Consider the following 11,295-nt stretch of genomic DNA (forward strand, 5'->3'; position numbering starts at 1 on the left):
TGATCCAACCCCCCTCTGCCTTCCTGCCCGTTCTGGATCGAAGGCCCGAGCGAGAAGAGCCCGCTCCCAAACCAGCGCACTCCTCGGCTCCTCACCGAGCCCTGCCTCGTCGCCGGTATCCAGCGCTGTTTCCACCAGCACCTCCGGCCTCCTCTGCTTCACTTCGAGAATAGGACGCCAGCCGTCCTCCTCGACCACCTCGCGTCGCCGCCACCGTGCCGGAGATGAGTGCCTCGCGTCCATCTCTTCTCCCTTCTTCCATTCTTCTTCCCCTCCCTCACATCTCTCTCCCTCCGTCTGCTCGTACTGGGAGCTCCGACGCCTCAAAGCTACAGCGCCGCCGTCGAGTCGCCACTGCCTCGAACTCTCGTCGCACCTGTTGACTGCCCCTGATTGGCGCCCTCTTTCGCGCGTGGCACCGCGCCAGAACGCCGCTCGCCTCTGACCGGTTTCCCCGCCGTCAAGTCCAGCACCGCGCCCCCACTACATCACTGCCCACGCCGGCCCTCCTCTGTCTTGCCTTCGCCGTGGGCCGCCCGACCCTGCTTCCACCTCGTTCTCGCTGGAGCAAGAGCCTTCTCCTTCACCGCGCCAAGTTCTGCAGCTCTGCCCGTCGCCACTGCTGCCTTGCTTCGTTTGAACCTTCCTCTCAATTGATTGTGCCTCTCTGTTCGAGCAGGACCGCCGCCATGGATGGATGTGCCCCGCGCCCGAGCTCCGTCTGTCGCCGCCTTTGCCCGGAACCGACGCCGCACGACTCGATCCGCCCGTTCTTGCCAGATTCCGCCGAGACCGTCACCGGGACCCCCCTGTCGTCGTTGCCTACATCACCATGGACGTGCTGCTGTTTCTGTTCTTCAGAAGCAAACAGCAGCAGCGCGCCTCATCCCGCTCGCGTTGACCCGCCAGCGCCAAGGCCCAGCCTGCGTACGGCCTGCCTCTTACCTCGTTCAGGTCCAGTCGCCCGTGCCCTGCTAGGCCGCCTCTCCACAGTATCGGGGCCGCGGCCCATGGTGAGAAACCCCCCAGTCCTCCTGTGCACTGTTGGCTCAGTCAGATGCGGCCCGTGTTATTTTTTTCCTATGCTGCGATTTTAGCTATTATCCAGATTTTGCCAGTTTTATAGAAAAGCCCTCATACATCATGCATATCATATCTCACAAACCGTGCATCGGAATTTAACAAACTTAACATGAAACTTGCTTAGAATTTTGTGTAGATTAATAATTTGCAATTTTTCATCTATGTTTAAAATTTTTAAATGATGTTTTGCATATATTTTTCCCATATTTCCATGTAAAATGTTTTAATTCACAACTATTCAACCGTAGCGCCGAATTTAATAAACCTTATATGTAAATGGGGTAGAAAAATGTCTAGTTTAACATGGTGGCTTTACTTTGCATGTTTAATAACTCTAAAATTGTATTTAGGGCAGAACAGTACCAAACCAATATATGCATATGGGGATTTACGGGAATTGTTGTTCGTTGTTTCCGGCCTCATTTAAACTTGACTAAATAGGTAGTTTTACTTTGCTTCACCCTTGTGCCATGTTTAACAACATTTAATATTGTTGGGTACATAAACAAGATCAAACTAAATAAGTCATGTGGGGTTTCGTCAATATGCAACGGAGTTGCATATTGAGCTCCACTTAATTTGTAGGATTGCTTGTGCATATTGCCATGCCATGCCTCATTAAATCGGACATGCATCGTACTTGGATGTGCATCATGCCATGATTTTGTGTTGGTTGTTTTACTATGTTGTGTGATTCTTTCCGGTGTTGCTTCTTCGGGTTGGTTCTAATAACGTCGCGTTTGTGAGGACCCGTTCGACTACGTTCATTTGTCTTCTTCATGGACTCGTTCTTCTTCCTTGCGGGATTTCAGGCAAGATGACCATACCCTCGAAATCACTTCTATCTTTGCTTGCTAGTTGCTCGCTCTTTTGCTATGCCTATGCTGCGATACCTACCACTTGCTTATCATGCCTCCCATATTGTTAAGCCAAGCCTCTAACCCACCTTGTCCTAGCAAACTGTCAGATTTCGGGTTCCGGCAGACCCTTGAGGTTCGAACACTGGGGTGCGCATGGAGATTTCGGTTCCTACCTACCTGCACCCCTCCGCCTCGCTAAGATCTAAGCTATGGAAAGAACAACACAAGAGACATAGGGTTTATACTGGTTCGGGCCACCGTTGTGGTGTAATACCCTACTCCAGTTTGTGGCGTGGTGGATTGCCTCTTGGGCTGATGATGATGAATGATACAAGGAAGAACAGCCTCGCGAGGGTCTGTTCTTGGCTGGGGCGATGAACTGCTGGGAGGAGTTCAGCCACCCTTCTCTCTCTCTCTGATTGTCTTTCTCCGATTCAACCTCCTATCGAACCTCTCCTCTTAACCCCTCCGAACCCCTCTCTTCTGTGGGTGGCTGGTCCTATTTATAGAGGCCCTGGTCCTCTTCCCAAATATCGAGTGGGAAGGGAGCCAACAATGGCGGGCTAATTTGAAGGGGGACAGCTAGTACTCGCTACCCTGACAAAAGTAGTCTTCGCCTGCACAAAGCTCTGGTGGTGACGCCATCTTGGGCTCCACGATGACCTCCGTCTTGCAGTCTTCCTGGTCTTGGTCTCGTTGCACTGAAATGGCAACCTTTGCCTGATGCCTCGGTACTCCGCGGCTGCGCTTGCCCCCTTTGCACCAAAGAGGAAAGGAGGACACTGCGCGGGCTGGCACCCGCCTGGCGCCCTTGGTCGTCATGGCTTGCATCACGGGCACCTCGTGAGGTACCCCGCCTTGATCTCTCCGCCTCCTCGCAAGCCAGCCTGATGAGGCCGTGCCTGAGGAAGCTCAATGTCGTCCGCCCCGCGAGGCTTGGCCCCTCGCGAGGGTCTTGGGTCTGTGTTGATGAAGATGGGCCATGCTGGGGCCCCGTTTGAGCCACACCGCAGGCAGGCAAGTCTGGGGACCCCCGTTCCCAAAACGCCGACACAAACCGTTGTTTGGCTATGTTACCGCTTTGCTCAGCCCCTCTTATAGCGTTGTTAGTTGCAGGTGAAGATTGGAGCTTGTTCCATGCTTGGAACATGGATATTTTGTTGGGATAACACAATATCTCTTATTTAATTAATGCATCTATATACTTGGTAAAGGGTGGAAGGCTCGGCCTTATGCCTGGTGTTTTGTTCCACTCTTGCTGCCCTAGTTTCCGTCATATCGGTGTTATGTTCCCGGATTTTGCGTTCCTTATGCGGTTGGGTTATAATGGGAACCCCTTGACAGTTCGCCTTGAATAAAACTCCTTCAGCAAGGCCCAACATTGGTTTTACCATTCGCCACCTAACCCTTTTTTCCCTTGGGAGTCGCGCATCCTGAGGGTCATCTTTATTTTAACCCCCCCCCCTCCGGGCCAGTGCTTCTCTAAGTGTTGGTCCGAACCGGGCAGCCTGCGGGGCCACATCGGGGAAACTCGAGGGGTGGTTTTACTTGTAGCTTGACCTATCTGAGTGTGCCCTGAGAACGAGATATGTGCAGCTCCTATCGGGATTTGTCGGCACATTCGGGCGGCTTTGCTGGACTTGTTTTACCATTGTCGAGGATGTCTTGTAACCGGGATGCCGAGTCTGATCGGATTGTCTTGGGAGAAGGAATATCCTTCATTGACCGTGAGAGCTTGTGATGGGCTAAGTTGGGACACCCCTGCAGGGCTTTGAACTTTCGAAAGTTGTGCCCGCGGTTATGGGCAGATGGGAATTTGTTAATGTCTGGTTGTGGAAAACCTGAAGTTTATCTTAATTAAAATGCATCAAACGCGTGTGTAACCGTGATGGTCTCTTCTCGGCGGAGTCCGGGAAGTGAACACGGTGTTGGAGTTATGCTTGACGTAGGTTGTTCTAGGATCACTTCTTGATCATAGTTTCTCGACCGTGCTTTTGCCTTCTCTTCTTGCTCTCATTTGCGTATGTTAGCCACCAAATATGCTAGTCGCTTGCTGCAGCTCCACCTCATACCTTTTACCCTACCTATAAGCTTAATTAGTCTTGATCGCGAGGTGTGAGATTGCTGAGTCCCCATGACTCACAGATACTTCCAAAACCAGCTTGCAGGTGCCATTGAACCGTGCAGATGACGCAACCAAGCTCAAGGATGAGCTCTATGAAGATCATGTTCGTCATGTTGTTCCGTTTCGAGTTGATCAGTAGTGGAGCCCAGTTGGGTCGATCGAGGATCTGTGTAGCATTTGGGGTAGTCTTCTTATATTTGTGTTCCGTAGTCAGACCTTGTGTGTATTTGGATGATGTAATGTTTTATTCCTGTAATTGTGTGAAGTGGCGATTGTAAGCCGACTATGTATATCTTTTCCCCTATGTATTACATAGGTTGTGTGAAGATTATCTCACTTGCGACATTGCTTTCAATGTGGTTATGCCTCTAAGTCGTGCTTCGACATGTGGGAGATACAGCCGCATCGGGGGCGTTACAAGTTGGTAATCAGAGCCTTCCCCGACCTTAGGAGCCCCCCTGCTTGATCGAATCGCTGGCGTTGTTGAGTCTAGAAAAATGTTTTGTGTCAGTTAGGAATTATATATCGGAGAGTTAGGAATTCTTTTTTACTCCTCAGTCCCTTCGTCGCTCTGGTGAGACATCCTGACGTAGAGTTTTGACTCTTCTCTTCTCAAATTTCACTAAAAAATTTAGGATCACGCGGGTATCTTGGAATCGTTCCGATGGTTTTGTGATGAGAACATTGTTCTTGGTGCCTCCTGACATTTAGGGGTTGTGGCAATGTCCCTAGGAGTTGAGCTCCGAGGTGTTGTCATCACAATTTTATCGTTGCAGTTCTGGAATACCTGAGATTAGTTTCACTGACATCGAAAATCTCTTTTATGCAGTTGTTGGTGAGATAACCTCGACGCCACCCAGTACTGGGGCGGGAGTTCGGGAGTATTGCCATAACTTGTATAACAGATGCTTTTCGAAGGTTGAGGTAAACGATTTCCGAAGGTTTCTTGGTTATGTGTTGAAGGATGGATACAGCTGGATGTAGGATTTGCTAGTTTTGGGTGAGATATTATGCTTCCCCTGTATCCCTAACACCTGATTGCATAACTGGAAAGTTTCGGGAGTTTATAAGTGGGAATTCAAGTAGCTCTTAGGATATCTTTCCGACAGATGTATGATATGAAATTGGGGTTCGACGTCTAGTGGTCCGCCTATCCACGGTTGGTTTTACAGTGGTCTCGTTGTGTCTTAAAGAGTCCTTGGCTATGCCGACTCTGGGACGCTTCGTATGTCATGTGCACTACCTTGTACATGATGGTGTTGTACGATCGAGCCCGTGTAGGCCCCACCATGAAAACTTTGGACGAAATATCTATCATATGTTTGTTCCGGCTTATTCTGCAAGCCAATCCTTTGTTTTGTTTTTGAGTTGTGGTATTCGAGTTGCTTCGAAGTCAAATGTTGATTCCATACCTTTCCTAAGTGGTGTTCTCACATTTCTATGTGAATGCAAATCCTTCATGATAATCGAGATTGTCATCTCAATCCTTTTCAACCGGTGTGCTCCTCTTCAAATGGATCCAATCTTGTCAACATTCGCAAGATCAATTATCAGTTCTTCTCAACAGTGTTTGTTTCATCCCTCTCCAAGTTTCCTTTGTTTTTCCCGCCCACCCACCCCTTTTTCTTCAAGGACTAAGATTTCTTTATCAAGTATCTATCTTATCGTGATGAAGTCTCTCCATTCTTTTCCGTCAATGTCCTTACCCGGTTATTCTTATGAAGATCCTAACGGAACCTCAAGTTCGTCATTCCTCATTTTTTTTCTTCTCCGGTGGATTCAATTCAAGCTTGGTTGATCATATCCTTTCCTCATTTCAATACCTTCTCATGCCGGTGCACCTCATAATCATCCACTCTTCGCTATTCATTTGTTCCGGAGTGCTCAAGAAATCTCAGAAGATTCGTGTTTCCACTCTGCTTTCGTAATCCTTTCAAGCTCTTTCGAGATTGTTATCTCATTCTAGCCATTTAATTCAACCGGTGCAATCCTCTCTTTTAAATCATTTCAACGGTGTTTCTTTTGAGTGGGCCCTAACCCACACGTCTTTTACCAGGATCTTACCTGACTCTTTCTAATTTTTTTCCCGGAGCTATCCTCAAATTTTCTCAAAGTTTGACGTAAGAATGAGTTATCATCAGTCGAATGTATTTCCCCAAGATCTTTCAAATTCTTTTCATCGTTGGTTCAACTTTTCAATTATTCTTCATCCCAGAGTATCTCAACAATTTGGTGGTGTTTCTCATTGTCATTCTCAAATTTTGAAGACCGAAGAAGAGTTTTACCTCCATATCTTATCAGTTCTCCCAGAGATTCGTCATTCTAGTTTGTGGCCACCCTCTCATAATTGTTTTCAATTGTGAGATACTCTTTTCACCCATCCGAAGCAATTCAAGATTCTTTTCAGTTTGATTCTCCGAAGGCCATTATCTCAGATTTATTCATTCCAACTTTCAGCTCTCGTTCTCCAACCTTACTGGTGCATCGTTCAAGTGACCTCTAATCAGCTCGTGATTTATTCGTTCTCTTGTATCCAAATTACTTCAAGTATCTTCACTCGTTTTCCAATTCTTCCCGGTGATTTGTGCCTTTGCTACGCTCATTTTCAATTCTTACGGTGGTTCATTCAAGATTTCTCTTCCTTCGTTATCATATCAATTCATTTGTTCTTTCCAATTCTACCGGTGGATAGTTGAAGACCATCTCAAGTTTATGCGTTATTTCTCTTAATCATTTCCGACGAGAATAAGTAGTATGCCAAATCCGTTGCTTGTCATCAATTTAAATTGGTGAAGGATACACGTAACATAATTCTTATTCTTGTTTCATCCAAGTGATTAATTCCTTATTCCGGAGGCTCATCAAATTCTTGATCTCAATTATTCATCTTTCTTTTCCGGAGTTCCAAGCTCTCTTCATTATATCATCATGAAGATCCATATAATCATCACAAGGCTTCACCTTGTGTTTTCAACTCCTCTTTCCTTTCGTCTGGTCATTCTTTGATTACCGGAGTTTCTCATGGAGGCTCTACATGATGGTTCATAAAGGATTTAATTCCTTTTCGAAGTGTTCATTGAGATTCTTTTCTAAGGAGCTAAAATAATCTTCATCTTGTAATCCGGAGTGCAATTCTTTCTTACGTATCATTAGAGGTGGTATTATGTCATTCTTGATAATTTGAGTTCATGTTCCATGATTCACATGTTGTTAAGAATGACATATTTTAAATCCATCAATCTCTTCATTGGTATTATCTTGGGTTATATTTCACCTAAAGCCGTCCCTAAGGACTGTTGCTATCTATGGTGCTCATAAATGATCCAAGTACTTCATTCATCCTCCCGGTGATATAAGTTTCTCATCTCCTCGTTCATATCAATCCAATTCTTTTTCCCGTAAGTGGCTGGTTGTCACCTCTTAATTTGAGATGTATTCCATAAGACCATATCAACTTTATTCTTTTCGTTGTTGGTGCTCCAACAACTCCGTTCGACCCTTCTCCTAAAGATGCCTTTTCAAGCTCTTTTCTGGGAGAAGTTGGCATTTTCTTCTTCATTCTCCTATTTCAATTATCTATCTTCTATTCTTTTGTTCCAGAGGTATTGTGATGTTGCTCTTTTCAACCCATCATCTCGTTTTGTCAAAGATCATGTTCTTTTCATGCCTATCCATTTAACCAGAGTGTTGTGCCCTTTTGCTCAAGTTCTTTTCGCCTTATCAAGCCGTGCATCTCTTTTCAACCGGAGTGCTGTCTGAGATCTTTCTTACCCTTGTTCCATTCATTCAATAGATCAGGAGGCTGTATGTTGTGATTTCATCAAGTGTCTTCTCATCTTATCAAGTTCTTATTCAATTCCTTTTCTTTTCAATGGGAGTGCTGCCCAAAGTTATTCTTCCTTGTTCCTCTTTTCTAACGGAGTGTTTTCAACTTTGTTCATCTCCGTGGTATTCTTGTATCGAAATGGCTTAACCTTTTCAAGGTTCTTTGGTTTCACTCATTGGTCAAAGGAGCAACTTAGTTTTACCTCTTCTCTTTCTCTTCCATTTTCCCTCCGGTGTCATTCTAGATCTCGGGTCGAGATCCTCTCGTAGTGGTGGAGTGTTGTGATGCCCCGAGACCGTTGCGCCAGGTGTCTTCCAGTTATTCGCCGTCGTTGCCATGTCATTCGCTTGCGTGTTGCATTTGATCATGTCATCATGTGCATTGCATCATCATGTTGTTCAAAACTTGCATCCGTTTGGTTCCCCAGTTCCGTCCGCTGTCCGTTCCGAGCCCAGCCACACATGCACGCGCCCGCGGCACATCCGAAATATTATTTTATAAGTGGCCGGAAAATGTTCTCGGATTGGGATGGAAGTTTGCGTGCGGTGTTGTTTTGTTGTCAGTAGGCCGCTTGCCAAGTTTCATCGCGTTCGGAGTCCATTTGACGCCCCAACGGATAACTATAGTGGCAGTATAGCCGGCCTAACGTCGGATGTTTTCGGTCTCTGAAAACTGTTGCCGGGTCTCTCTCTCTATTCTCTCCCGCAGCCCTCGGCCTTCTACATAGTCACAACCATCCCACCTAGGCCTACCTATTCCCCCCTCTCGATCAGATCCATCGGTCACGATCAGAGGCTTCGAAACCCATCCTAACCCCCCCCCCTTGCCTCCGTGGCCTTTTGTCGAACCCCTCTTCGCACAGTTCTCAGACCCCCTCGCGCGTCCAAAAAACTTCCCCGAACCCGACCGGACACTCGTGACCGTTGAGTCCGGGTCGTCATCCAACATCCCTAATTCGTCTTTGTTTATTTGTTGGACTCGCCCACCCTATTTATCTCGAGCGTCTGATCTAAATCAAAGGGTCATTCTAGCCCCTTCCTAAATTTCTTTTGCTATATAAGAGACCAACCCTAAAATTAGGGAGATGTCCCATCCTCCCAGCCGCCGCCACCCACCTACCTTTTCTTCCTCGGGATGCCCTCTTTCCTCCCTCGATCCAATCCCACTAGCCGGACTCCACCCAATGTCTCCCCTCGATCCAACCTCCCTCTGCCTTCCTGTCCGTTCTAGATCGAAGGCCCGAGCGAGAAGAGCTCGCTCCCGAACTAGCGCACTCCTCGGCTCCTCACCGAGCCCTGCCTCGTCGCCGGAATCCAGCGTTGTTTCCACCAGCACCTCCGGCCTCCTCTGCTTCATTCAAGAACAGGACGCCAGCCGTCCTCCTCGACCACCTCGCATCGCCGCTGCCGTGCGGGAGATGAGTGCATCGCGTCCATCTCTTCTCCCTTCTTCCATTCTTCTTCCCCTCCCTCACATCTCTCTCCCTCTGTCTACCCGTACAGGGAGCTCCGACGCCTCGAAGCTACAGCGCCGCCGTCGAGTTGCCACTGCCTCGAACTCTTGCCGCGCCCGTTGACTGCCCCTGATCGGCGCCCTCTTTTGCGCGTGGCACCGCGCCAGAACGCCACTCGCCTCCGACCGGTTTCCCTGCCGTCAAGTCCAGCACCGCGGCCCCACTACATCACTGCCCGCGCCAGCCCTCCTCTGTCTTGCCTTCGCCGTGGGCCGCCCGACCCTACTTCCACCTCGTTCTCGCCAGAGCAAGAGCCTTCTCCTTCACCGCGCCAAGTTCTGCAGCTCTGCCCGTCGCCGCTGCTGCCTTGCTTCGTCTGAACCTTCCTCTCAATCGCTCGTGCCTCTCTGTTTGAGCAGGACCGCCGCCATGGATGGATGTGCCCTACGCCCGAGCTCCGTCTGCCGCCGCCTTTGCCTGGAACCAACGCCTCACAACTCGATCCGCCCGTTCCTGCCGGATTTCGTCGAGACCGTCGTCGGGACCCCCCTGCCATCGTCGCCTGCATCACCATGGACGTGATATTATTTCTGTTCTTTACAAGCAAACAGCAGCAGCGCGCCTCGTCCCGCTCGCGTTGACCCGCCAGCACCAAGGCCCAGCCTGCGTACGGCCTGCCTCTTGCCTCGTTCAGGCCCAGACGCCCGTGCCATGCCAGGCCGCCTCTCCATACTATCGGGGCCGCGGCCCATGGTGAGAAACCCCCCAGTCCTCCTGTGCACTGTTGGCCCAGTCAGATGCGGCCAGTGTTATTTTTTTCCTATGCTGCGATTTTAGCTATTATCCACATTTTGCCAGTTTTACAGAAAAGCCCTCATACATCATGCATATCATATCTCACAAACCGTGCATCGGAATTAAACAAACTTAACATGAAACTTGCTTAGAATTTTGGGTAGATTAATAATTTGCAATTTTTCATCTATGTTTAAAATGTTTAAATGATGTTTTGAATATATTTTTCCCATATTGCCATGTAAAATGTTTTAATTCACAACTATTCAACCGTAGCTCCGAATTTAATAAACCTTATATGTAAATGGGGTAGAAAAATGCCTAGTTTAACATGGTGGCTTTACTGTGCATGTTTAATGACTCTAAAATTGTGTTTAGGGCAGAACAGTACCAAACCAATATATGCACATGGGGATTTAGCGGAATTGTTGTTCGTTGTTTCCGGCCTAATTTCAACTTGACTAGATAGGTAGTTTTACTTTGCTTCACCCTCTTGCCATGTTTAACAACATTTAGTATTGTTGGGTACATAAACAAGATCAAACTAAATAAGTCATGTGGGGTTTTGTTAATATGCAATAATTTGTAGGATTGCTTGTGCATATTGCCATGCCATGCCTCATTAAACCGGACATGCATCATACTTGGATGTGCATCATGCCATGATTTTGTGTTGGTTGTTTTACTATGTTGTGTGATTCTTTCTGGTGTTGCTTCTTTGGGTTGGTTCCGATAACGTCGCGTTTGTGAGGACCCGTTCGACTATGTCCGTTTGTCTTCTTCATGGACTCGTTCTTCTTCCTTGCGGGATTTCAGGCAAGATGACCATACCCTCGAAATCACTTCTATCTTTGCTTGCTAGTTGCTCGCTCTTTTGCTATGCCTATGCTGCGATACCTACCACTTGCTTATCATGCCTCCAATATTGTTAAGCCAAGCCTCTAACCCACCTTGTCCTAGCAAACCGTTGTTTGGCTATGTTACCGCTTTGCTCAGCCCCTCTTATAGCGTTGTTAGTTGCAGGTGAAGATTGGAGCTTGTTCCATGCTTGTAACATGGATATTTTGTTGGGATAACACAATATCTCTTATTTAATTAATGCATTTATATACTTGGTAAAGGGTGGAAGGCTCGGCCTTATGCCTGGTGTTTT

This window comes from Triticum dicoccoides, chromosome 5A (genome assembly GCF_002162155.2).
Source record: "Triticum dicoccoides isolate Atlit2015 ecotype Zavitan chromosome 5A, WEW_v2.0, whole genome shotgun sequence".
NCBI classification, from domain to species: Eukaryota; Viridiplantae; Streptophyta; class Magnoliopsida; order Poales; family Poaceae; genus Triticum; species Triticum dicoccoides.